We start from the raw sequence: 26,435 nt of genomic DNA, 5'->3' as shown, positions 1-26,435 counted from the left end.
ATTATTTTCTTGCTTGTTTCGATTTGAGTCCTTAGAGAAGCATTCATACACTTGTGTCCCAACTTGTTAGAGGTGTGACAAGTAACCAAATTACCATCACAATCCCTACCAGGGTAGTCATTCCTACACTTATTGTAGTAGAAATGCCTTGGTCCCTTGTTATTTCCCTGGTTAGAGTTCCTAGCTCTAATATTATAGTTCTGCCCTCCTTGTCGATTGTTGCCTTGGAAATTGTTATTGTTATGGAAGTTGTTGTTATTGTGGTGGTACTTTTGCTTCTTGAAGTTGTTCTGGTTACCTTACGGGTTTCTAGAGTTCTATCCCACCTGTTTTCTCTTTCCTTTTCTTTCCACCTCAGCTATCTCTTTCTTTTCTTTAATTCCAAAGCATAAAGGTGTTCAGCTCTTTCATACACTCCATCCAAGGTTTCAAACACTTGTTCACATAGCTTTAGCTTCAAATTAGTAGTCAGTCCACTTTCAAACTTCCTAGGCTTAGACTTTTTTGTGGAGACAGACTCTTTGGTAAACCTTGATAGTTTAATAAACTTGGTGTAGTATTCAGTGGCCAACATATCTCCCATAGCAAGATTAGTAAATTCCTCAGCCTTTTGTTTCCGTAAGAAGCTAGAGTAAAACTTCTCCCTAATCTTATTCTGAAACATAGTCCAATTAAATCCAGGTAATGAATTAATGGTAGCTTCATTTTGTTGCCACGAAAGGTCAGCTTCACCCCTAAGGTAATAAGTATCACACCCTACTTTTGAATTTTCCAGACACCCTACTGCCCCAAACAGTTTCTCGAACTCCCTCAACCAGTTTTCCAGTACCGTTGGGTCAGGTTCTCCTTAATAAGTTGGTGGCTTGCTTTGTGCGACCTTCTTAAATAGCTCTCCCTGAGCATGTACATTATTGGTTGAGTTCCTTTCCAATTGTTGGGAAACTACTGCCAACTGCCTTACAACCTTACTCAGCTCTCCTCCATCGTTGTTGTTACCACTTCCTCTTGTCATCTTTCTTCGCCTGAATTAAAACAAGGGGTCTTTATTAATTATGGTCTTGGCTAGCTCTCAAGTTAGACACCTATCTAACTAACTTATACCCTTGAAATATACACATTAAATTTTAAGCTATTAAATTAGGATTGCAAAAAATGTTAATGCCAAAAATTTGCAGCTTTGTCAACCAAATATTGATTGCCAACCAACCACACATTTTAATATATCATCAAAATAATAAATAAAAATAATTCCAATGGATTCCTAGAGTTTAGAAATGAGTTATTGAAATGTATTTGAGTAAGAAATGGCTTATTAGAGTACTAATACGAAATGAATGATTAGGGAATGAAATGAATTATTTGCTAACAAAATGAATTAGTTGACAAGGAAATAAATGAAATTTTATTTCTAAGTAAGAAAATGAATGGAATAACTAAATAAAATGAGTTCGAATAGCCTATGCAACTCAATAGGTTTACTAGCTCACTGTGGACATTACACTTATTACTTTATTGAAACTGAAATAATCAAAATGCGAAAACGAAACTAAGAATCCTTAAAGAAGTGAAACTACAAAAATCTAGTCCTTTCGAACATTATCCTTCTTGTCTGTAGATTGTTTGTAACTTCCAGGATCGAATTCAGGGTCATCTTCTTCCTCCATTGGTTCAGGTGTCTCTAGATCGTGCTCTACTTAAACGAATTATTCATCTTCCTCATCATAAGATGAAATGTCAATTATAATTGGAGTTGGAGGTGGATTTGGATATGGAATCTCTATAATGGAACTATCAACAGTATGGTTACTCTCATCCATCATCTCTCCTTCTTCCTGCCCTCCATCTGTTCCTGCTTGATTACCTTGAGTGGGAGAAGAACTTCCAGACTTGACTAGTTGAAGGGGAATTATTCCCTACTGGATTATCATAGTAGTAGTTTGGATATGGAATATGCAAGCGCTCACAATGATATTTCTCAACTCTAACGAGGTAAGAAATTAAGTATCTATAATCTGGATACCACTTGCCATAATAATCTTTGTATTTAGAGTAGTTTGGGATGTCCCTTGGTAAGTAGAAATCAAAAAACTTTGTTTTGACAGCAAGATATGGGGGTTCATCTGGAAGACAGTTAATAATCATGGCAGAAACACGATCAAGAAGATCATAGTGCTTGTCTCCTAAGACATCGCTCATATGGGAACAATAGAATCAGATTTTCTTGACATAATCAAACGGATTTTCAATGTTTTTCTTAATTAGAGTGCCAATTTGGGAATGTTTTCTAGGAAAGATCGGCATCCTGTAAAGGAAAAGACTTAGAAAAGAATTCCCTTCCCAAAGAAAAATAAAATAACACAGTTCTTGCATGAATTAGGTTCAATGTTCAATCAAACAGTTTCACTTATTTCTAATCACATAAACACATGCTTCCAAATAATCAATCCACATGATTAAACATCACAACCTAAATATTAATGCATACAAGAACATGATTATTTCTAACTTACATGCCCAAATTTTTAAAAGCTTATAACATATAATTCTTACCTCAATCCTCGCTTTCCTGCAAAATGAACAAACAAAAAATATTTTTGATTCCTCTTTAAAAACAATTTCGAAAATAATTCGCAAAAAGGCCAAAACATTTGGCCAACTAAATAAATTCCGGACACCCCAAAATAAAAAAAATTCGGATCTCCCATACTAATTTTTTTTTCGGATTTTCCAAAATAAAAATTTTAGACCTCTATATACATAAAAAAAAAATAAAATAAAATAAAAGGTCCTCATAGAATTAAAATAACTCACTTTTAAAAAATATTTGATTAAATAAGCACTTGGCCAAGTTTAAAACACGTTTTTGGCTTTAGTGGTAATAAAACTCTCAACCAAAGCTCCAAAATACCACTTTGTAACACCCTAGAAATTCCTTTCCTTAAAAATACATATTTTTCCCTTTTTGAAATACAAAATAGGAAAATCTAAGACATTACCGTCACTTTGAAAACGGCTAAGGCAATTATAAAAGACACTACACAGCGAAAGACTATCTTTAAAACCATTCAAAATAAATCAACTTAAAAGTCAAACCAAATGAAAGTCAAATCAAACAAAAGTCATACGAAGTTAAACAAAGTCAAACTACAACTTGGAACTATTGTAGACCCTTATTAAAACCGCGACAATAATCAAAACCTTTGCTTTAGTCTCACAAGCATAACATCATATAATATTCAAAGCATTTAAACGACATCATATCCCTATGGAAACTAAGCATGATTCGCTCTTCACTCATGCCCTCATGAATATGCTTCATCACCTGAAAAGATCATTTTTAGTTGTCCCCACTACTCACCAGTAGAATTGGGTCGTCATAGGGCCAAGATAAAGACAGGGTCAACCAAACATACAAACACGTAATCAGCAATGTTGAGTACATAAGTGTAAATAAAACACACTAACATGCTTTATTCCTATCAACACATAACTTATCTTGTTGCACCTGTATATAAGCATACAACACAATTACAACAACTAAATAAATACAATTGCTCTTTTAATTTGATTACACATCGAACGGGTTTCCAACCAAATCTCAGCCCCAAATAAATTGAGCACCGAGAGCTAACCGGATAGGCAAATTTCACATGAAGTGATGAACGTCCTGCGCATGATAATAATAAAAGGAAAATACAACGGTCAAATATAAAGTCGAATAACTCCCCTCCCCCCCCCCCCATACGTTCATATTTGAGGTATATACGTTCCAAGAGTTTTGGTGCGTAATCTCTTTCACTTTACGTTGTTTACATATTATTAGACTTGGTGATGACTCTCAACCATAACAAAATCCAACATTATAATCATTCAAGCAATCAAACATACCAATTTAATTCTTGGATAATTAGTGACCACAAAATTATATAAACCATAATAAAATTCCCTTTTTATATTCCAAATCAAATTAAACATTTAGTTTAATTAAACATGCTCTTAATCATGCCAATAATAAAAGTTTGGTTTATATTCAACTTACCAATATAATTAATTCCAATCATCACTTCACCTCAAATAATCATGCTTCACAATTCAATCACCAACATCAATCCAATCAACAATTCTAATCAATAACTATCATGATACTACATTGGAATTAACTAATCAAAGTCTAGCTTGCTTCTATATACTCAAATAATTACCAAGTAAGCGAACATACCCTGAATATGATCTCAAAATCGCCATAACTTAAATGAAATCACTCACTTGGAATTCTCCTACAACCCAAAATTACAAAGAGACATTAATACTTATTCAATATAAATTTTCAGCAATGTAAACACTATTTAAATCACTCATAAATCCTCGAAAATAAGCTGAAAATTAATTTAGAACCCTTACTTTTATTCCCAATTAATGGGTGATTAAAAATCCTTTTAAGAAATATAATTATTGCTTATATACAAAAATTCCAATCACAAAACCCAAAAATAATAATTAGATCAAGGATGGATTAAATTAAAACCAAAATGGAGAAGTTTTTTTTTAAAAGTGCGCACACGACTACTATGGTCGGGCTACTGCCGCACGCTCGCCTGGTGGCCGCCTCTGCTGGCATGTGCTGGTGGTGGCAGGCAGCCGGTGGGCAACTGTGGTAGTGCCCGACCGGTGGTGCATGTATGGTGGTGTAAAAATAAAGGGGAGGGGTAAAAATAAGGGGGAGAGAAAACAAGAGGAGAGAGAGAGAAAGAGAGTTTACTTTTGGGTATTCTCCACCTTTGGCAAAATTTAATTTGCCCATGTGATGGGTACTTATGGCCTCTCTCTAAAAACCTTCCTATGATTAAATTCCCTTCCTACCCTTAATGATCGCTTCTCCTATTCAAACTAGTCCTTTGACTTTCCTTAAATACCATTGACTTTAAATTTCTTTTTATAAAATAATATGCCCCACAGTTTATATATTATAAAATAATGTATTTCCAAAATTATTAAATAAATAAATTAGACCATTTAATTAAAAATAAAACTCATTAAATTAGTAAAACATCATAAATAATTCATTTTAACTTATTTAAATACTTAAAGAAATAATTATTTAAATTAAAATACGTATAAAAATACGGGGTATTACAGGTAGGTAAAAGTGGAGGTTTCTGGTTGTTGCTGGTAGTAGGACTATAATAGGTTTTTCGATAAGGGGTGTAGGTTTTGGAAGTTTTATGAGAGTTAGCAGAGATGGACTCGTCTTGTAACCTTGCATGTTCAATTACCGCAGTTATAGTCTGAGGTTTAAAGGCTCTAGTAAATGGTCTAATCTCATGTTTCAAACCACCAGTGAAGCTATCTAACAAGTATTTTTCATGCAACACATAACTATTTCTGTAGCATTACAGCTCTTGAATTCTCAAAATCATCATTATAAGTCTCAATAGTATCAGTTTGACTCAGCTTGTTAAATTCCTCTACAACATTGACCTCTATTTCATCCTTAAATCTTCCACTAACATCAATCACAAAATCATTCCAATCAACAGTAGAACGAGTAGATAAGTAACTAGTCACCCAATTTTTAGCCTTATCTGTCATGTTAAGTGAAGCTAAGTCTACTTTTTGTTTATTAGGAATTTTGCACAGATTAATATACTTAGAACATTTCTTAATCCACATTTTAGGATTTCTACCATTAAATATAGGAAACTCAATTTTAGGATTATACCCCAGCTTTTGTTACACACCACGCTCATCAGCTGGAGTTACGAGAATATTATCCTTCATTCCTTGCACCATGCACAACATTTCATCAAATTTCTGGGTAGAAGCTAAGTTCTGAGCCTCAACATTCTTCTCCAGCTCTACTAGTTGCATTTCCATTTTTTTAACCCGGTTGGTAATTGTTGGTGTCAAAATGATCCAGCAGCAGCATCAACTTGGCTCTAATACCACTAATAAGGTACATAATCCTTATCTGATTTCTAATAATAGAAATCGAGCTCAAAGTACAGATCGGGAATACAAAAGAGAAGAGGATTGAAGAAGGAGATGAGAATAATATAATAGAAAGAGAAAGAGAGGAAGAGAGTGAGATAGAGAGAGAAAGTGGTAATTAATTTCTTAATTAGACAAATATAACTCCCCAAGCTTAATAAGCAAAAATGCAAAATAGAAAGATTCCCTTCTAACAACTAAACTAAGGGAGAAAACGGCAAAAGCAAAAGCAATAACGAACTTAAGCCTAACAAACTTTCTCGCCAAAAATATAACATTATTTCCTTCATTACATTCAAACTGTAACATTTAGTTAGAGAATTTATCCTTCGAAGTTGTTATCATCTATTGCTCAACCTAATCTCGAAGCAAATAAGGATCAAGAAAAAAATTATCTTGCTTAAGCGGACAAGTCTATGTTGATGACTTTCTCAGGGTATCCCTTAGATTTATGAATGAAGATTAGTTATTTTTTAGACTTTGCTGAAAAAGTCAATTCAACCTTAACTTAACTATCTTTGTAATACATATTATGTAGAGCATATCAAATAATCAATGCAATATAATTCAACCATAAAATTTTAGGATTTTTTTACACTTACCACCTACAATAGTTGCTGTTTTAGGAATTACCACCAATAGAATTTTTTTTTTTTTTTAATTTTACCACCTACTATTTTTTAAAATATCAAAACATCCCACCTACTTAGCACCGAAATGAAGTGTGATGTCATGTGGGGCCCACTAACTACCTTTTCTCCCTATTTCCCTTATTTTCTTTCTTTCTCTCTCGATTTCTCATTCCCCTATATTGTACTCCTTTCAAAATTGGGGAAAAACATCAAATTAAATTACATATTCATGTTAATTATTTCACGAATTGAAGTTTTTCCCCAATTTTGAGAGTGTATTCAAGGGAATGAGAAATCGAGTGAGAAAGAAAGAAAGGGAGGGAAAAGGGGTGGAAGGTAGTTAGTGGACTCGACATGACGTCACATTTGAGTTGAGAGCCAAGTAGATGGGAAGTTTTGATGTTTTAAAAAATAGTAGGTGGTAAAATTCAAAAAAAAAATGTAGGTGGTTATTGCTAAAATAGCAACAATTGTAGGTGGTAATTGTCAAAAAATCTTAACTTTTAAAATAAAATGATATAGAATTTAGGACGTTGGCTTTACAAAGTTCAAATTAAACACCGTTTGACAGCAATTGGTGTGGGCTATGCAGTTGGTGGCATGACGTGTGTTATGCGAATGTAGTTGGTGTAGGTTGGTAAGTTAGTGTGTCCGTGTGGGTGGCAATCGGTGTAGATCTAAACTAGAGTAATAAATAAAAGAAATGAATGTAAAATGGTTGATATGATGGATGGTTCAATCAATAAAAAAAAGATAATATTCAGTTCCTAACAAATGTATTTTTTAAATATCAATTTAAAAAAAAACCTCAAAAAATGGATCAGCGGGTCGGGTTTGACCCACAAATATACGGGTTACATGAGTTTGAGGAAATTTGGGTTTCGGGTAAAAAAGAATTGTTCAAAACCAAAAAAATAGGTTGAGGTCAAAATTTGATAGCTTTATTACCACTTAAGTCTTAATTATGTGCTCACGATGCATGCAAGTAAATTAGATTTAACTATCAATTTGATCGACATCAATAACTTATTAAACTAAGATCTTGAAATTCAACATAGTTATAAACTTCGAAAATATCTGTTAAAAATTTTAAAAAATCATGCTAACAAGTACTTCCTCCATTCAATATTGTAACATTTCCCTATTTACAAATGTTTCTTTTTTTTCTATCTCCTCATTCACGTGAGCCCTTATCTTTATTCCTATCTATCTTTGTCCTCTTCTTAAAACTTGTGTCCCCACCTGAAAAATCCGAAAAATTTCCTCCATTTGAAATACATGTTCTGCCCTTTTTAAAATACAAAATAGGAAATAACTAAGACAATATTGCGATCATATTAACGGCTAAGGCATTTATCAAAGACACATCTATCGTGGGAGACTTTTCAAACAAAGTTAAAGTCCAACTAGGTTCAATAATAAAACAAAACAAAAGTAAAGTCAAACCAAAAGTCAAACTTATAACATGGAACCATTGCATTCCCTTTCCAGCCAAATAAGTATTTAAAACCAACGTGTTAGTGTCATCAATCAATAATAATCCAACATATTCAAATGGAAACTAGAACAAAATTTGCTCTTTACTCAGTTCCCAATTGAATATGTCGCATTACCTGAAAAGCTTATCTTCAACTGTCCCTACTATTCACCATAAATGGGTCATCGTAAGGCCAAAATAAAGACAAGGACAAAAACACACAGAGTACGAAATCTGCAATGCTGAATACATAAATATAATTTATTCAACATTGTATTATTCAACTTCCCGCCTTTAGCCCTAAGTTCAACACATAACCATTAGACCCATTCACAAAAATATAATTTATTTCTTTAATATTTTTATTATGCATCTAATAAGTGACATTTATGTCACTTTCAGGGGTGTTTTTAGAGTCGTTTTCCTGCTTATTTTCCAATAATTTAGCTTATTCTATCCTTTATTTCTATTATTTTCTTATTCTCGTCTTTTGTCTCTTACTTGAGTCTTTTGGTAATTTTTAGTGTTTTTATTAGTTTAATTTCGTAATCTATTTATATTTCATATTCTCCAATGTTTTAAGTCTTGGTTCTAGTTAATAATAATCTTCTTGCTTTTCTCCTTCTTTTATTTTTTTTAGTTTCTAGTTTGTTTTCTTTATTTTACTTAATTTCATTTAATTTTATTATTTCTTTTATTTTTAGTATTTTATTTTACTTTATTTTATTTTATTTTATCTCTTGATAATACCCTCGTATTTTTGTTGTAGGTCGTGTTTGGTGTTCCGCGTTTGAGTTAAATGTGTCACAAAGCAAGCTGTTATCCCTTTGTTGCCTAAACTAAACCATCACCACACCATTTCTTACCCTACACCACAACTCAACCTCCATCGTCAACCTCTCACTCCCTTACTCCCTCACCTCACAAAAACCACAACTCACCATTCACCAAACCTCCGCCATCACCATCCCACTTTCTACAACAGCAACAACAATAACAGCAGCGTCAACCACCACAAAACCCATGCAGCAAGCCGCATCTCCAACCAGACTCACAACCACTGCTGCCCAAAGCTGCATTCACCACCAATTTGAACCTCCAACCAGACCCTCCCAGCCACCGCACACAATAGCAACGCTGCTCCCAGCCACCGCACACAACAGCAACGCTGCTCCTAGCCACCGCAATCACCACACCACCAGCCGCCGCAAACAGCAGCAACGCTGCTCCGCATCCACCACTAGATTACTTCCAATCACCACCGCAACAATTTATAACAGCCACCGCACCACCTGCGACCTCCATTCGCCTGCCCACCACACCACCACACTCACAGCGTGGCAGGCGCAAAACAAAGCCACCAACAGCTAACATCACCGCCGACAACAGACCAACAACGATTAGAACAGAGAAGCTCGTAAATTACCCCAAATCAGCACCAAAGCAGCGGCCTCTTCTACCGCGGGCGCGGACATGCACCTTGCAATCTTCCTGTAGATGGCTGGGAGATGCTAGTCGCGGCTGCTCCAATTTTGCGGGCCTATCTGTACGGTTTAATGAGCTTCAACAGTTGTGATTATTTCAATTAATCCAACAGTTGACAATTTGGTGATGCTAGATGATGATGATGCTGATTTACGGTGAATTTGATGGTTGTTTGAGGAAGATCGAAGAGCAGCCACGAAAAGAAGGGGAATTTGGGTCTGATGGGATTTCGTGGGTTTTGCTTGGTGTTCCCCTTTTTAATTTCATTTTCCTTTTCTTTCTGTTTTCTAATTTTGCTATTGAATTAATTTTAATTAGTTTTATTTCTATTTTATTTAGCTTTTATATAAAAACTTCTTTTGGGGATAATACTCTCTTAACTTGGAATTCACTTGAGATTAGTTTGGGGCCTCTCTCTTATTTTCTCTCTCTTAGAGTCAGATTAGGATTTTCTCTCTCTAATTTAGGAGTAGTTTTAAGGAGAAATCTTGGCTTTCAATGGATATTTGAGATATTGAAGAAGCAAATTTGGGGATTCTCTTCTCAATTATTCAATGAGCTATCTAACTTTCTCTCACCTTTATTGCTTTCATTAATTCTTGTTTTTGCTTAATTGTTTGCTGATTTGAGTAGATAATTAGTTTACTTGTTTGATTCTAGCTTTAATTCTTATTTTAGCTTGTTTTCCATGCTTTTCTTTATCATGATTGCTTAGATTTTGTTCTATGGAAATGGATGAAGATTATGTTGATGAATTGAATAATTGAATGTGATAAGTATGCAATTGGTTCTTGATTATTGTGTATGGACGATGCTTATATGGATTAGAATCTTTCTAGCTAATTGATTTTATGTTCTTATTTGTGCTTTCAATCAATTGTGCGAAAGTGAGTTGTTTGAAAGTCTAAATTCTTCCATACCTATACTAGGTTAGTTGCACGGGAGTGAATTAACTTAGTAGGATATTTAGCATGCTTAATTGCGTGGGAGTGAGTTGAGTGTGTTGATCGTTCCTAATTTAGAGCATTTTCATTTAATTGCAATTTTGTTGTTGAATGCATTGATGTAATTGGATTCCACTCTCCCTAGTTTTCGTTGTTTGCTTAAGTAGTGTTTTAGTTGTACTTCTCTCTATATCACTACCATCCTACTAGTTTAATTAGCATAAATTAATACACTTAGTCTTCGTGGTTTGACCCTATACTTTCCACTAACTAGCTTGGTGTAAGTTTTGGTTTATAAATATCTAATTTGATAAGGGTAGTAGCCCAACGACCTACTCACCCGCGATTAAATTTTGGCGCCGTTGCCGAGGAATAAGGCGTCCATTAGTTTGTGTTGATTAGATTAGCTAGGTTTTTGTGTATAGCTTTTATTTTTGTTTGCTTTTCTTTGTTTTGGAAAAAAAAAAAAAAAAGTGGCATGCTTATCTTTTCCTCAATTTGATGATGAACCCTTCTATGGGTGTTTCTTTAGTGATGCTAATTAGATGGTTTCCTTAATTTCCATGGGTGTTCACTTAGTGATGCTTGTAGTATAGCTTATTGGGGCATGAATGAGTATACTAGGGGAATGGTTCAGAACATTTATAATGGTAGATTCCGTCATTTGTCTATGCATGATGCTTGGAATTTCTTCACATAGCTCGCTAGATATTCTTATGATAGAGAATGTCATGTTTCTTGTTTTGATTCTCAATGTCAAGATTCTTTTAATTTTTGCATGAATTCTCTTGATGCTTCTAATATGCCTTGTGATGATCCAAATATGCATGATAACCCCTTTCCCTCTTATGCTCATTGTAATGAGGGTTTGTGCTAATTTTGATGATATGCAATTTGATTTTGACCATGAACCTCAACCCAATAACATTGATGCCCAAATTCTTTCCCAAATACAAAATCTCACCCAACAAGTCCATGAACATCAAGAAGAACAAAAATTGAGAGAAGAAAGACTTGCCCAAGTGATGAGTGCTAGAGTTGTTGGAAATGGATGTGAGGCACCTTACTTGGAGTGTGAGAGTGTTTTTAGGATGATATGGGCCAAGGGTGTAAAGGTGAGGGAATATTTTCTTGTGATGAGAGGATTTTTGAGGATTTTGATCCTTTTCATTCCCCTTTTAAGCTTGAGTGTCATCCTTCCCCTTATTCATCCCCTTTTGAGAGCTTCCCTTGGTGAGGATGTGAGTGAGCCATCTTCAATTTTGGTTGAGGGAATTCATGAGGAGAATGATGATGAGTTTGAGCAATCAAAAGAGATTGAGAGTCCCTTGGATGATTGTGGAGGAGTTATGAATGAAGAAAATGTCGATTTTGAGGATTCCAACCCCCTTCCTCATCTTGATGAGTCTACCTTGCATATTTGTGACCCTTCTATCCATGAGTCTTTGGACTTATTTGAGGTTATGACTAGTATGTTCATTGAAGGTGTAACAAAACATTATAGCCTTTTGAGAGAGTTCATTGGCAATGCTTCATGGAAATGGGATGTATTTGAGAAAACCTTCATCCTTTCATGCATGGTTTTGATACTCTAGGCTTTGAGGATATTGAGGGAGTTGTTGGTCATCGGTGTGATAAAGAAGATGATGTGGTTTGTCTTGGAGGTAGGATGTTTGAAGGAGATGGAGATCATGAGTGTTCTTCTTTTGAGGACTCTATGATTGATTTCTATGCTCTTATTGGTGATTTGAGGAATGGTGGTGAGGAAAAGTTCATTCGTGAGACCATTGATCCTATCCCTTCTTCTTATGTCCCTTTTTCAAAGAAATTTAACCATATCTCCTACTATCTTATGTTCCTCCCTTCTTTTGTCTTAGAGCCTATTGAGGACTCTTTCTTCTTTGAAGAGCTTCTTCCTTCTCATCCTCCAATTATTAAGGAAATGGGTGATTGTGCCACCCAAAAAGTTTTTGAGGAGGTTTTGCCTTTTTATTCTTTTTCTTATTCTTCTTCTTATTATTATTTTCTTGATTTTTCTTTTGATTTTTCTTCTTTCTTTTGGCATCTTCCTCCTCAATTGCGTGTAATAATCTTGTTGCACGTCCTCCTCCCGTCATTATCCTATCGTTTATCTTATGAAATATGTAGTAGTGCATTTGACAAGTTTTTGCGTTCATTGCAATATTATTTTACTAGAGCGGTCATGCTTGGACCTTAAGCAAGCCTTTCTGGGGAAGTAACCCGTGTTATATTGTTTTTATTTTATTTTTTTTAGTATAGATTTTATCTCATGGAAATGTTTGTGTGCCTTTTTCTAGATACATAAATTGATATCTTTTGGTGCATTGGTATTGGATCAAGAATCAAGGAAGTTTGACTCCTATTTTTACTAGCATACGGAAATCAAGATTCAATTCTAGAGGATATTGGCTTTGAAAGGTTAAATTAGGTCATTTACGGGTACTTACACCCACCTATATCCGGTAATATCTTTCCTTGTTCTTCCTCTAATGGTTGGTGATTTGTTGGACATGTGTTGGTTTGTTGGAACGATTTCTTTGTTTTCCCCTCCCATAAATTCTTTGGTTTATGTTTGAGCATGTTGTCTCATTCAAGCTTGGGGAGGGTATTCTATAATGTTTGGTGGGATCTTGATTCATATATGCCATGCACTTGAGTATATATTTCCATGACTTTTCTTACTTTGAAAAATCCAAAAACATTTTTGTTTACTTTCAAGGTAATTTTGGCAATTGTGTTTTGTTAGTTCTTGTTTTGGACATTCTATTTTGGAACTTGTATCCTTGGATGTTTTTCTTCCTAAGTGGTTAATGTGTGCACGGTTTGAGAGTGTCATTGGTTGATTCTAAGATATTATATGCTAAGGTAGCCGGTTTAGAACTTTTGGGTTCCAGGAAACCTTAGTTCATTGCTTGTGGTAAGATGGAGTTGCTCTCTATAGTGGATTTGAAACCCTTAGTTGGTATTTGCTTGGTTATAATCTCTAGTGAGGTTACATTGTTCTAGCCTTCATCACCTTATTGAGCGGCAATTTAAGATCCTTAGCTACATGTCTTAATCCGGGGTTTGACCTCTAGCTTCCCGAGAACGTGACCGAGCCACTTTAGGGGAGGACAAGGGCATTGTTCATTTTCTTATCTTCTTTTTGTTTTGTTACAAAATTTGGTTTCCTATTTTTCATTTGCCTATCTTGCTACCCCTTTGAGCCTATTTCCTGTCTTGATTATTAGCCACATTACAAGCCTTTTGACCTTTCATTTCCCTAACCCTTAGTTTTGCGAAGCATTTTGGTTTGAGAATTTGTTTTGTGTTGTGATGGTTTGAATGAAAACGAGAAAGTATTATTCACTTTGGACCAAGCACGAAATTAAATTGTATATGTAGGAAATATTTCAAGCATCCCACACTTAAGCCCCACTGTGATCATACACTTAAGTATGGTGGCGTCCAAAGGGAAGGAAGCTAGAGCAAAAGAGTCACCAACAAGTTTTAGGAACTTGTAAACCGTTCACATGGTGAAGGTTACACCCCTTCACAATCCATGAGATCGCTAACTCCATAGTGGTCCTGAACCATGACTGGATATTCGGGGATGAAGGTACAAATCCAACCTAAAAGAGATTGAACCTGCCCTAAAAATAGACCTCTACTTTATTCTTCTCATATTCATGTGCGCTTTCTAACTAACATAAAATCATTATATTAATCCTAAACCTGTTTAATCTATGTTGGTTGAATATTAATGCACAAACAAATCTATTATTGGTGATCACTTGAATTAAAATCACATTAGCCTAAATCAAATTATTAATTATCTTATTAAGCGTGATATCAAGTACAAATTCTCTTTAAACCTGCAAGAGAGGGCGTGATAAAGCAATAACAATAATATATATCAAGCAACATGATAATATCAACAACAAATCATCATCATAATAACAACATCAATAAAGCATAATAATATAAGCAAGATCCTAGGCATGATACTAACATTATTAATAACAAATCCTAGCATGTCACTAAACAATAAAAATCAAAGCTTTAACCCTAACATGACACTAACATCATAGAAGAAATAGGAAGCAACCTAAGCATGATACTAGAAAGCTATAAATAACTTCCTAACATGATACTAGAAATTAAAATTATATAAGAATGCTTTCTAAATACATAGAGAAATAAAAACAACTTACTTTTTTGCCTCGTATCTCTTTCTATCAAAACAATACACGTGTTAGTAAATTCAAGGAAAAATATTAAATCAAACAATTAATTTAAATAATTGAAATAGGGATTTGGGACCAAACCCTCAAAAATTATCAACCTTTCATGTCTAGGGCGAAGGCAACTTCGAGCTCGGTTAAGGGCGTCTAAGACTCGTGAATGCTTAGAAAAAGGGAGAAAGAACAAGCTTCTAGCTCAAAGAGAGAAAAAAGAATAGAATTAGATGATTGTTGATGATTGTTGGTGATCGAAAATAGGGAAATAATGCCCCTATTTATAGAGAAAACATCCAGAACGCTTCAAAAAGAGTCAGAATTAGTCTCGAAGTAAAACAAACCCTATCACGACGCGACAGACCCTATCGCGATGCTACAAGCCTATCGCGACGCGATAGGCGATGGCGCGATCAGGATAAAAATCCTGTACGGAGTCCTTTTCCTAATATAATTAGGTAATTAGACTCCGTAACTATCTTAATTAAAATCAGTTTTATCTTTTAAAATACTTGTTTTTTCTCAAATTGAACTCCTTATCTTTTCTAAATAATATTAAAAATATAATTATTAATCCTAACTCCAGTAGAATTTAAAATAACCTTCTAGATTTTTCTAGATAATTAAAGTAATTCCTAATAACTTTAGGAATGATAATTAATGGGCCCTCCACTTGATCATTGGGCCATATAAAATCATTTTGGGCCTAATTTAGAATTTTGGCCATAACTTCCTCATTATTCATCAGAATTGGGCTTATAATTTATCATTGGAAAGGTCTTTTCAAGCCCCATCCAACTACACCATTATTGGACCCATATTATGAACCAAATTTAACTGGAATGGATGTTTTTCATAAATAGGGTACAAAAAGAAATATTTTCAAAAACAGATTGAAGTATTTTTATTAAAAACAGACGCATCACGAGACTCTTTCACATTTCACCTTGTTCGATAATCAAATGACGTGAAAGGTATTCATCACTGGGTTTGGTTTTGGGGAGACACAATCAGGTGTCTACAATATATATGGTGTTTGATAAAAGCAAATGAATTCAAGAAAAAGTCGTCCATAGTTAAAAAAGGCAAGGACACCAAATAAAAGCTGAAAAAAAGGTAAAAAGGAAAAAATTGAAAAAGAAATTAAAACAACAAAAATACTTTAGTTGGTTTCATTCTCTTCCCTATTCAAGCATTGAGGACAATGCTTCGCTCAAGCTTGGGGGGAGATTTCCTTCATTTTTTTTATATATTGTGTGTTGGTGTTGAATACGCTTAGGGGAGATGGCATTATTGGTATTTTTGTTTGATGTTTGGTGACTTCGAGAGTTGGCCCCTCTTTTGCTTCACTTAGGAATTATCACCCAATTTTCAAATTTTTACCCCGCCTTGACCCTTAGCCTTACGTTTCAACCTATAAATGACCCTTAGACCCTTGAGGGTTGAGTCAACATCGGTAGAGAGAGATAGTTTTCAAGCCTATGGAGAGAGTGTGCAAGGCTAAGACATCGGGATTACCTTCTCAAAGTTTTTTATTTTCTTTATATTTTTCCGGTTCCTTCGAGGAATCATTAGAAGCTAGGTTAAGGGTTGATTTGAAACTAGTGGAGAGAACGCGGACCGATTGGTTAGAGCTAGGGTGAATTGAGTCCTCATTAGTTCTCTATGCTTACCATATTTTATGTTTCAATCAACCATTGACATCTTGGAACGTGCATACATTTGTCTATTTAGAAAGGTTTGCATTCATTGATGCTTATTCCTATCTCTTGTCCTAATATGAACTCGTGTTTTCTTTTTCTTTTTATGTTTCTTTTTCTTTTCTTTTTATTGCCTTGACTTAGTTTTTGTCAAGTGTTATGGGTTAAACTCTTAGGAAACCTTCACGAGACCTCACTCGTCCTCATAGGAGACTTTGGGGTTTAAAGGGCTTGTTGTAGCTAAAAACAACCGTGATTACTACGAAAGTGAGTTAGTGTACATTCTTATCTCCTTAGTATCTTAGCTTTGCGTGAATAATTCACTCCCTTTCTCTCGTATTTCGTGTTAATTTACTCGAGGACGAGTAAAATATTAGCTTGGGGGAATTTGATAAAATACATTTATGTCACTTTTAGGGGTGTTTTTAGAGTCATTTTCTGACTTATTTTCCAATAATTTAGCTCATTTTATCCTTTATTTCTACTATTTTCTTATTCTCGTCTTTTGTCTCTTATTTGAGTGTTTCAGTAATTTTTAGTGTTTTTAATAGTTTAATTTCATAATCTATTTATGTTTCCTATTCTCTAATGTTTTAAGTCTTGCTTCTAGTTAATAATAATCTTCTCGCTTTTCTCCTTCTTTTATTTTCTTTTAGTTTCTAGTTTGTTTTCTTTAATTTATTTAATTTTATTATTTCTTTTAGTTTTAGTATTTTATTTTACTTTATTTTATTTTATTTTATCTCTTGATAATACCCTCGTATTTTTGTTGTAGGTCGTGTTTGGTTTTCCGGGTTTGAGTCAAATGTGTCACAAAGCAAGCTGCTACCCATTTGTTGCCCAAACTAAACCATCACCACACCATTCCTTACCCTACACCACAACTCTATCTCCATCATCAACCTCTCACTCCCCTGCTCCCTCACCTCACGAAAACAACACCCCACCATTCACTTAACCTCCGCCATCACCATCCCACTTTCTGCAACAACAACAACAATAACAGCGGCGTCAACCACCACAAAACCCATGCAGCAAGCCGCATCTCCAATGAGACTAACAACCAACGCTGCCCAAAGCTGCACTCGCCACCAATTCGAACCTCCAACAAGAGAAGAGAGGGAGAGAAAGTTTACTTTTGGGTATTCTCCACCTTTGACAAAATTCAATTTGCCCATGTGATGGGTACTTATACCCTCTCTCTAAAAACCTTCCTAAGCTTAAATTCCCTTCCTACCCTTAATGATCGCTTCTCCTATTCAAACTAGTCCTTTGACTTTCCTTAAATACCATTGACTTTAAATTTCTTTTTATAAAATAATATGCCCCAAAGTTTTAATATTATGAAATAATGTATTTCCAAAATTATTAAATAAATAAATTAGACCATTTAATTTAAAATAAAACTCATTAAATTAGTAAAACATCATAAACAATTCATTTTAACTTATTTAAATACTTTAAGAAATAATTATTTAAATTAAAATACGTATAAAAATACGGGGTATTACAGGTAGGTAAAAGTGGAGGTTTTAGGTTGTTGCTAGTAGCAGGAATATAAAAGGTTTTTTGGTAAGGGGTGTAGGTTTGGGAAGTTTTATGAGAGTTAGCAGAGATGGACTCGTCTTGTAACCTTGCATGTTCAATTACCGCAGTTATAGTCTGAGGTTTAAAGGCTCTAATAAATGGTCTAATCTCATGTTTCAAACCACCAATGAAGCTTTCTAGAAAGTATTTTTCATGCAACACATAACTATTCTGCAACATTACAGCTCTTGAATTCTCAAATTCACCAACATAAGTCACAATGGTATCAGTTTAACTCAGCTTGTTAAATTCCTCTACAACATTGACCTCTATTTAATCCTTAAATCTTCCACTAACATCAATCACAAAATCATTCCCATCAACAGTAGAACGAGTAGATAAGCAACTAGTCACCCAATTTTTAGCCTTATCTGTGATGTTAAGTGAAGCTAAGTCTACTTTTTGTTCATTAGGAATTTTGCATATTTAAAGCATTTCTTAATCCACATTTTAGGATTATACCCCAGCATTTGTTGCACGCCACGCTCATCAGCTCAAGTTACAGGCATATTATCCTTCATTCCTTGCACAATGCACAACATTTCATCAAATTTCTGGGTAGAAGCCAAGTTCTAAGCCTCGACATTCTTCTCCAGCTCTACAAGTTGCATTTCCATTTTTTTTAACCCGGTTGGTAATTGTTGGTGGCAAAATGATCCAGCAGCATCATCAACTTGGCTCTAATACCACTGATAAGGTACATAATCCTTATCTGATTTTTAATAATAGAAATCGAGCTTAAAGTACAGATTGGGAATACAGAAGAGAAGAGGATTGAAGATGGAGATGAGAATAATAGAATAGAAAGAGAAAGAGAGGAAGAGAGTGAGATAGAGAGAGAAAGTGGTAATTAATTTCTTAATTAGACAAATATAACTCCCCAAGCTTAATAAGCAAAAATGCAAAATAGACAGATTCCCTTCTAACAACTAAACTAAGGGAGAAAACGGCAAAAGCAATAGCAATAACGAACTTAAGCCTAACAAACTTTCTCGCCAAAAATATAACATTATTTCCTTCATTACATTCAAACTGTAACATTTAGTTAGAGAATTTAGTATTGGCTCCTTCGAAGTTGTTATCATCTATTGCTCAACCTGATCTTGAAGCAAATAAGGATCAAGAAAAAAATTATCTTGCTCAAGCGGACAAGTCTATGTTGATGACTTTCTCAAGGTATCCCTTAGATTTATGAATGAAGATTTGTTATTTTTTAGACTTTGCTGAAGCAGTCAATTCAACCTTAACTTAACTATCTTTGTAATACATATTATGTAGAGCATATCAAATTATCAATGCAATATAATTCAACCATAAATTTTAGGGTTTTTCTACGCTTCCCACCTACAATAGTTGCTGTTTTAGGAATTATCACCAACAGATTTTTTTTTTTTTTTTATTTTACCACCTACTATTTTGTAAAATATCAAAACTTCCCACCTACTTGGCTCCGAAATGAAGTGTGATGTCATGTGGGGCCCACTAACTACCTTCTCTCCCTATTTCCCTCATTTTCTTTATTTCTCTCTCGATTTCTCATTCCCCTATATTGTACTCCTTTCAAAATTGGGGAAAAACATCAAATTAAATTACATATTCATGATAATTATTTCACGAATTGAAGTTTTTCCCCAATTTTGAGAGTGTATACAAGCGAATGAGAAATCGAGTGAGAAAGAAAGAAAGGGAGGGAAAAGGGGTGGGAAGGTAGTTAGTGGGCTCGACATGACGTCACATTTGAGTTGAGAGCCAATTAGATGGGAAGTTTTGATGTTTTAAAAAATAGTAGGTGGTAAAATTCAAAAAAAAAAATGTAGTTGGTTATTGATAAAATAGCAACAATTGTAGGTGGTAATTTTTAAAAAAATCTTAACTTTTAAAATAAAATGATATAGAATTTAGGACGTTGGGTTTACAAAGTTCAAATTAAACACCGTTTGACAGCAATTGGTGTGGGCTATGCAGTTGGTGGCATGACGTGTGTTATGCAAATGTAGTTGGTGTAGGTTGGTAAGTTAGTGTGTCCGTGTGGGTGGCAATCAGTGTAGATCTAAGCTAGAGTAATAAATAAGAGAAATGAATGTAAAATGGTTGAAATGATGGATGGTCAAATCAATAAAAAAAAGGATAATATTCAGTTCCTAACAAATGTATTTTTTAAAAATCAATTTAAAAAAAAACCTCAAAAAATGGATAAGCGGGTCGGGTTTGACCCACAAATATACGGGTTACATGAGTTTGAAGAAATTTGGGTTTCGGGTAAAAAAGAATTGTTCAAAACCCAAAAAAATAAAATTTGATAGCTTTATTACCTCTTAAGTCTTAATTATGTGCTCACGATGCATGCAAGTAAATTAGATTTAACTATCAACTTGATCGACGTCAATAACTTATTAAACTAAGATCTTGAAATTCAAAATAATTATAAACTTTGAAAATATATGTTAAAAATTTTAAAAAATCATGCTAACAGAAACTTCCTCCATTCAATATTGTAACATTTCCCTATTTACAAATGTTTCTTTTTTTTTCTATCTCCTCATCACGTGAGCCCCTATCTTTATTCCTATCTATCTCTGTCCTCTTCTTAAAACTCATGTCCCCACCTGAAATATCCTAGAAATTTCCTCCATTTGAAATACATGTTCTGTCTTTTTTAAAATACAAAATAGGAAATAACTAAGACATTACCGCGATCGTAATAATGGCTAAGGCATTTATCAAAGACACATCTATCGTGGGAGACTTTTCAAACAAAGTTAAAGTCCAACTAGGTTCATTAATAAAACAAAACAAAACTAAAGTCAAACTAAAAGTCAAACCTTCAACTTGGAACCATTGCATTCCCTTTCCAGCCAAATAAGTATAGAAAACCAACGTGTTAGTGTCATCAATCAATAATAATCCAACATGTTCAAATAGAAACTAGAACAAAATTTGCTCTTTACTCAGTCCCCAATTGAATATGTCGCATTACCTGAAAAGCTTATCTTCAATTGTCCCTATTATTCACCATAAATGGGTCATCGTAAGGCCAAAATAAAGACAAGGACAAAAACACACAGAGTACGAAATCTGCAATTCTGTATACATAAATACAATTTATTCAACATTGTATTATTCAACTTCCCGCCTTTAGCCCTGAGTTCAACACATAACCATTAGACCCATTCACAAAAATATAATTTATTTCTTTAATATTTTTATTATGCATCTAATAAGTGACATTTATGTCACTTTCAGGGGTGTTTTTAGAGTCGTTTTCCTGCTTATTTTCCAATAATTTAGCTTATTCTATCTTTTATTTCTATTATTTTCTTATTCTCGTCTTTTGTCTCTTATTTGAGTCTTTTGGTAATTTTTAGTGTTTTTATTAGTTTAATTTCGTAATCTATTTATGTTTCCTATTCTCTAATGTTTTAAGTCTTGGTTCTAGTTAATAATAATCTTCTCACTTTTCTCCTTCTTTTATTTTTTTTAGTTTCTAGTTTGTTTTCTTTATTTTATTTAGTTTCATTTGATTTTATTATTTCTTTTAATTTTAGTATTTTATTTTACTTTTATTTTTATCTTTATTTATTTTATTTTATCACTTGATAATACCCTCGTGTTTTTGTTGTAGGTCGTGTTTGGTGTTCCGGATTTGAGTCAAATGTGTCACAAAGCAAGCTGCTATCCCTTTGTTGCCCAAACTAAACCATCACCACACCAATCCTTACCCTACACCACAACTTAACCTCCATCATCAACCTCTCACTCCCTTACTCCCTCACCTCACAAAAACCACACCCCACCATTCACCAAACCTCCGCCATCACCATCCTACTTTCCACAACAGCAACAACATTAAATGCAGCGTCAACCTCCACAAAACCCATGCATCAAGCAGCATCTCCAACCAGAGTCACAACCATGGCTGCCCAAAGCTGCACTCGTCACCAATTTGAACCTCCAACCAGACCCTCCCAGCCACCGCACACAACAGCAACGCTGCTCCTAGCCACCGCAATCACCACACCACTAGCCGCTGCACACAATAGCAACGCTGCCCCGCATCCACCACTAGATTACCTCCAATTACCACCGCAACAATTTATAACAGCCACCGCACCACCTGCGACCTCCATTCGCCTGCCCACCAAACCACCACACTCACAGCGTGGCAGCCGCAAAACAAAGCCACCAGCAGCAAACATCACCGTCGACAACAGATCAGCACCAAAGCAGCAGCTGCAGAAACCCATACCACCGCGGGCGCGGCCTCTTCTGCCGCGGGCACAGACAGGCACCTTGTAATCTTCCTGTAGATGGCTGGGAGATGCCTAGCCATGGCCGCTCCAATTTTTCAAGCCTATCTGTACGGTTTAATGAGCTTCAACGGTTGCGATTACTTCAATTAATCCAACAGTTGAAAATTTGGTGATGCTAGATGATGATGATGCTAATTTACGGTGAAGATGATGGTTGTTTAAGGAAGATCGAAGAGCAGCCACAAAAAGAAGGGGAATTTGGGTCTGATGGGATTTCGTGGGTTTTGCATGGTTTCCCCCTTTTTAATTTCATTTTCCTTTTCATTCTTTCTTCTAGTTTTGTTATTGAATTAATTTTAATTAGTTTTATTTCTATTTTATTTAGCTTTTATATAAATACCCCTTTTGGGGTTAATAATCTCTTAACTTGGAATTCACCTGAGATTAGTTTGGGGCCTCTCTCTTATTTTCTCTCTCTTAGGGTTAGATTAGGATTTTCTCTCTCTAGTTTTGGAGAAGTTTTAGAGATAGAAGTCTTGGATTTCAATGGATATTTGAGATATTGAAGAACCAAATTTGTGGATTCTTTTCTCAATTATTCAATGATCTTTTCTAACTTTCTCTCACCTTTATTGCTTTCATTAATTCTTGTGTTTGCTTAATTGTTTGTTGATTTGAGTAGATGATTAGTTTACTTGTTTAATTCTAGATGTAATTCTTGTTTTAGCTTGTTTTCCATGCTTTTCTTTATCATGATTGCTTAGATTTTGTTCTAGGGAAATGGATGAAGATTATGTTAATGAACTGAATAATTAATTGTGATTAGTATGCAATTGGTTTCTGATTATTGTGTATGGATGATGCTTATATGGATTAGAATCTTTTTAGCTAATTGATTTTATGTTCTTAATTGTGCTTTCAATCAATTGTGTGGAAGTGAGTTGTTTGAGAGTCTAAATTCTTCCATACCTATGCTAGGTTAGTTGCACGGGAGTAAATTAACTTAGTAGGCTATTTCGCATGCTTAATTGCGTGGGAGTGAGTTGAGTATGTTGATCGTTCCTAATTGAGAGCATTTTCATCTAATTGCAATTTTGTTGTTGAATGCATTGATGTAATTGGATTCCACTCTCCCTAGTTTTCGTTGTTTGCTCTAAGTAGTGTTTTAGTTGTACCTCTCTTTATATCACTACCATCCTACTAGTTTAATTAGTATAAATTGATACACTTAGTCTTCGTGGTTCGTTCCTATACTTTCCACTAACTAGCTTGGTGTAAGTTTAGGTTATAAATATCTAATTTGATTAGGGTAGTAGCCCAATAACCTACTCACCCGCGATTAGCATCGAACGGGTTTTCCTACTCAAATGGCCTAAATGGGGACTAGCAATGGGAGGTAACTGTGTTATTATCAACCTGGCCACACATAGGTGGCGGACGTCTATGTGCATAATAAAAAGGACAGTGCAACCCCAGTAAAAGTTATTGTTAAATATAAAACCTCATAACTCCCTCCATGTATTCAAACTCATCAAGGTATACATGTTCCAAAAGTTTTTGTTTGTAATCTCTTTCACTTTACGTTATTTGCATTTTAGACTTGGTGATGACTCTCATTCAACAAAATAACCAATCAACATGAATTATTCAAGCAATCAACTACACATTCCAAATTAATTCTTGAATAATTAGCGACCATATTTAATTTATGTTAAACTCACTTAAAACTACCTCAGTTTAAAAGCATCTTATGTGCATTAAGTACACAAAAGTCCTAGCCTCGCATCAAATACACTTAAATAAAATAGCTCAATATATGTGCAAAAACACCCTTATTAATTAATTTAGCTCAATTCACCATGCATTAAATCACCAATTAAACACTTAGTTTAATTAAGCTTGCTTAATCATACCTTTAATAAATTCATCGTTCAATAAAATATTCATTCATCACCAATTCCAATAAATAATTCATTCAACCAATCATGCTTCATAACATATCACAATTTCAAACCAATTAATTAATCCCAAATCAATTCCTAGCATGATACTAATTTGATATCAATCAAATAAAGCATAACATATTTCTACACGCATAATTAATTACTTGTATGTGTTCATACCTTGAATATGAATGCAAGATTGCCACTAGTGCAAGAAATCACTCACTATGAACTCTCCTACAACCAATAATTACCAAAGTGTATTAAACACTATCTAACAACAATTTCCAACAATATAAACTTATATAAAAATACGTTTAGAACCTTTAAAACATGCCATTGATTAATTTAAAGCCTTTGGTTATACTCCCAAATAATGGGTAGTGTAAGCGTCGTTCGAAGCCCGCCTACGTTAAGCATGTGGTGAATATGCTTGGCACTCATAGGAAGTGGGAATTGACATACTATTAGGGAAAATAATTAGGCACAAAGCAAAGTAGGGAACCGCCAACAAGTTTTTTTAGGAACTTGTAAACCGTTCACGGATCATTAAAAGGCAACCACGATAAGGAACAACGAAAGACAACAACGATTGACCCGTGAAGGTTACACCCCATTTATAATCCATGAGATTACTTACTCCATATGGTTTAGAACTACGAAAGGAGGATCGGGGATGATGGTATGAAGTGAGTCATAGAGTCACATTCGCCCGTATTGGCCTCTTATCAATTCTTATTGTGAAAAGTGATTCATGCGATCTCAAAGGCATGCAAATAAAGATTCAATTTTCTCCAAACTATTATTAGGATAAATTGGTAGAATGTTAATATAACGTATAATTCTAAATATTAGTGATCACTTCAATTAAACGACAAGATTAAAAGGAACCTAAACCGGTCGTCCAAATTATCTTATTAGGCGTTAAATTTAATTACATATTCCCTTTAAACATGCAATGCGGTGATCAATAAATATAATAGAGTAAACATCAATATTGGAAGCAATTTAACCATAATAACGTTAGTCAAATCAAATGATAATGACCCTAATCATGATACTAGAAATAAGAATAAAAATAAGAGTAATTGAGTAAATTACTCATGTTCCGCGCTTCTTTAAATTGCTACATCATTAATAAAATGTTAGTAACTTCAAGGAAAATAATAAATAATCAATGGAAGTTAAATTAAATTAAACTAGAGTTGATTTAGGGCCAAACCCTTGAACAGTTCTACCTTTCACGCCTTGGTTTGAGTGTGGAACTACAGGTAAAGTACGGACTCCGAGGAGTTCTTAAGGGAAGTATTGTGATTAGGGGTGAGCCAAAATATTGGGTACCCGGAACCGGTTAGGACCCGCTGGGTCCAGAACTGGAACTGATACAACCGGTTTCGGTTCCAAAAATCAAGAATCGGTTATAACAGGTACCGGTTCCAATTCTTGATTTTTAGGACCCGGTACCCGGTGGGTACCCGAAACCAATTACATTGCCATATAAATGTATACTTACCTCCGTTTTTTATTAGTTGACACGTATTCCTTTTTAGGAAGTTTTTTTTTAGTTGACACATTTTCTTTTTGGGTAAGTTTTATACCTTGCTTTTTAAGTGTACCCCACTTGTTTTATCATTCTCTCTCACTCTCTCTCCTCTCCTTAATATGTGTGTCTAAATTGAATGTGTCAACTAAATAGAAACGGAGGAAGTATTTGTAGCCCATTATAAACATAAGGGATATATTATTTCATTGGGCCCTTATATTACATGGCCCAATCTTTGTCTAAAACCTACCAGCAACCCCATATAAGTTTTTTTTTACTAAACACTTTCATTTTGTCAGCCACCTAACAACAATTCACCCTACTTTCATCCGCCTCTTTCAACTCCATGTTGATGATTTTTTTTTCAAAAATTTCACCCACCCAGCTTCAATAAATCACTATAATCTTATCCATTTTCAAATTCTTAGATCTAAACTAGCTCATTTTTTTCATCATTAATTTTATTTTTGCAATGATAAGAGGCAAAAGACAAGATGAAGAAGAAGATAGCAAAAATAGTGGATGAAGATGAATTTTTTTATTCTGTAAAGATAAATCAAGATCCAATAATTTGTGTTTTTCTAATGTAATTACGAAAAAAAAACATTCATAATATGACTTGTTTGCTAATGTATACTCTTTAAATGT

The sequence above is a fragment of the Chenopodium album genome, chromosome 18 (assembly GCF_948465745.1).
Source record: "Chenopodium album chromosome 18, dcCheAlbu1.1, whole genome shotgun sequence".
NCBI classification, from domain to species: Eukaryota; Viridiplantae; Streptophyta; class Magnoliopsida; order Caryophyllales; family Amaranthaceae; genus Chenopodium; species Chenopodium album.
Note: the sequence above shows the minus strand (reverse complement) of the source record.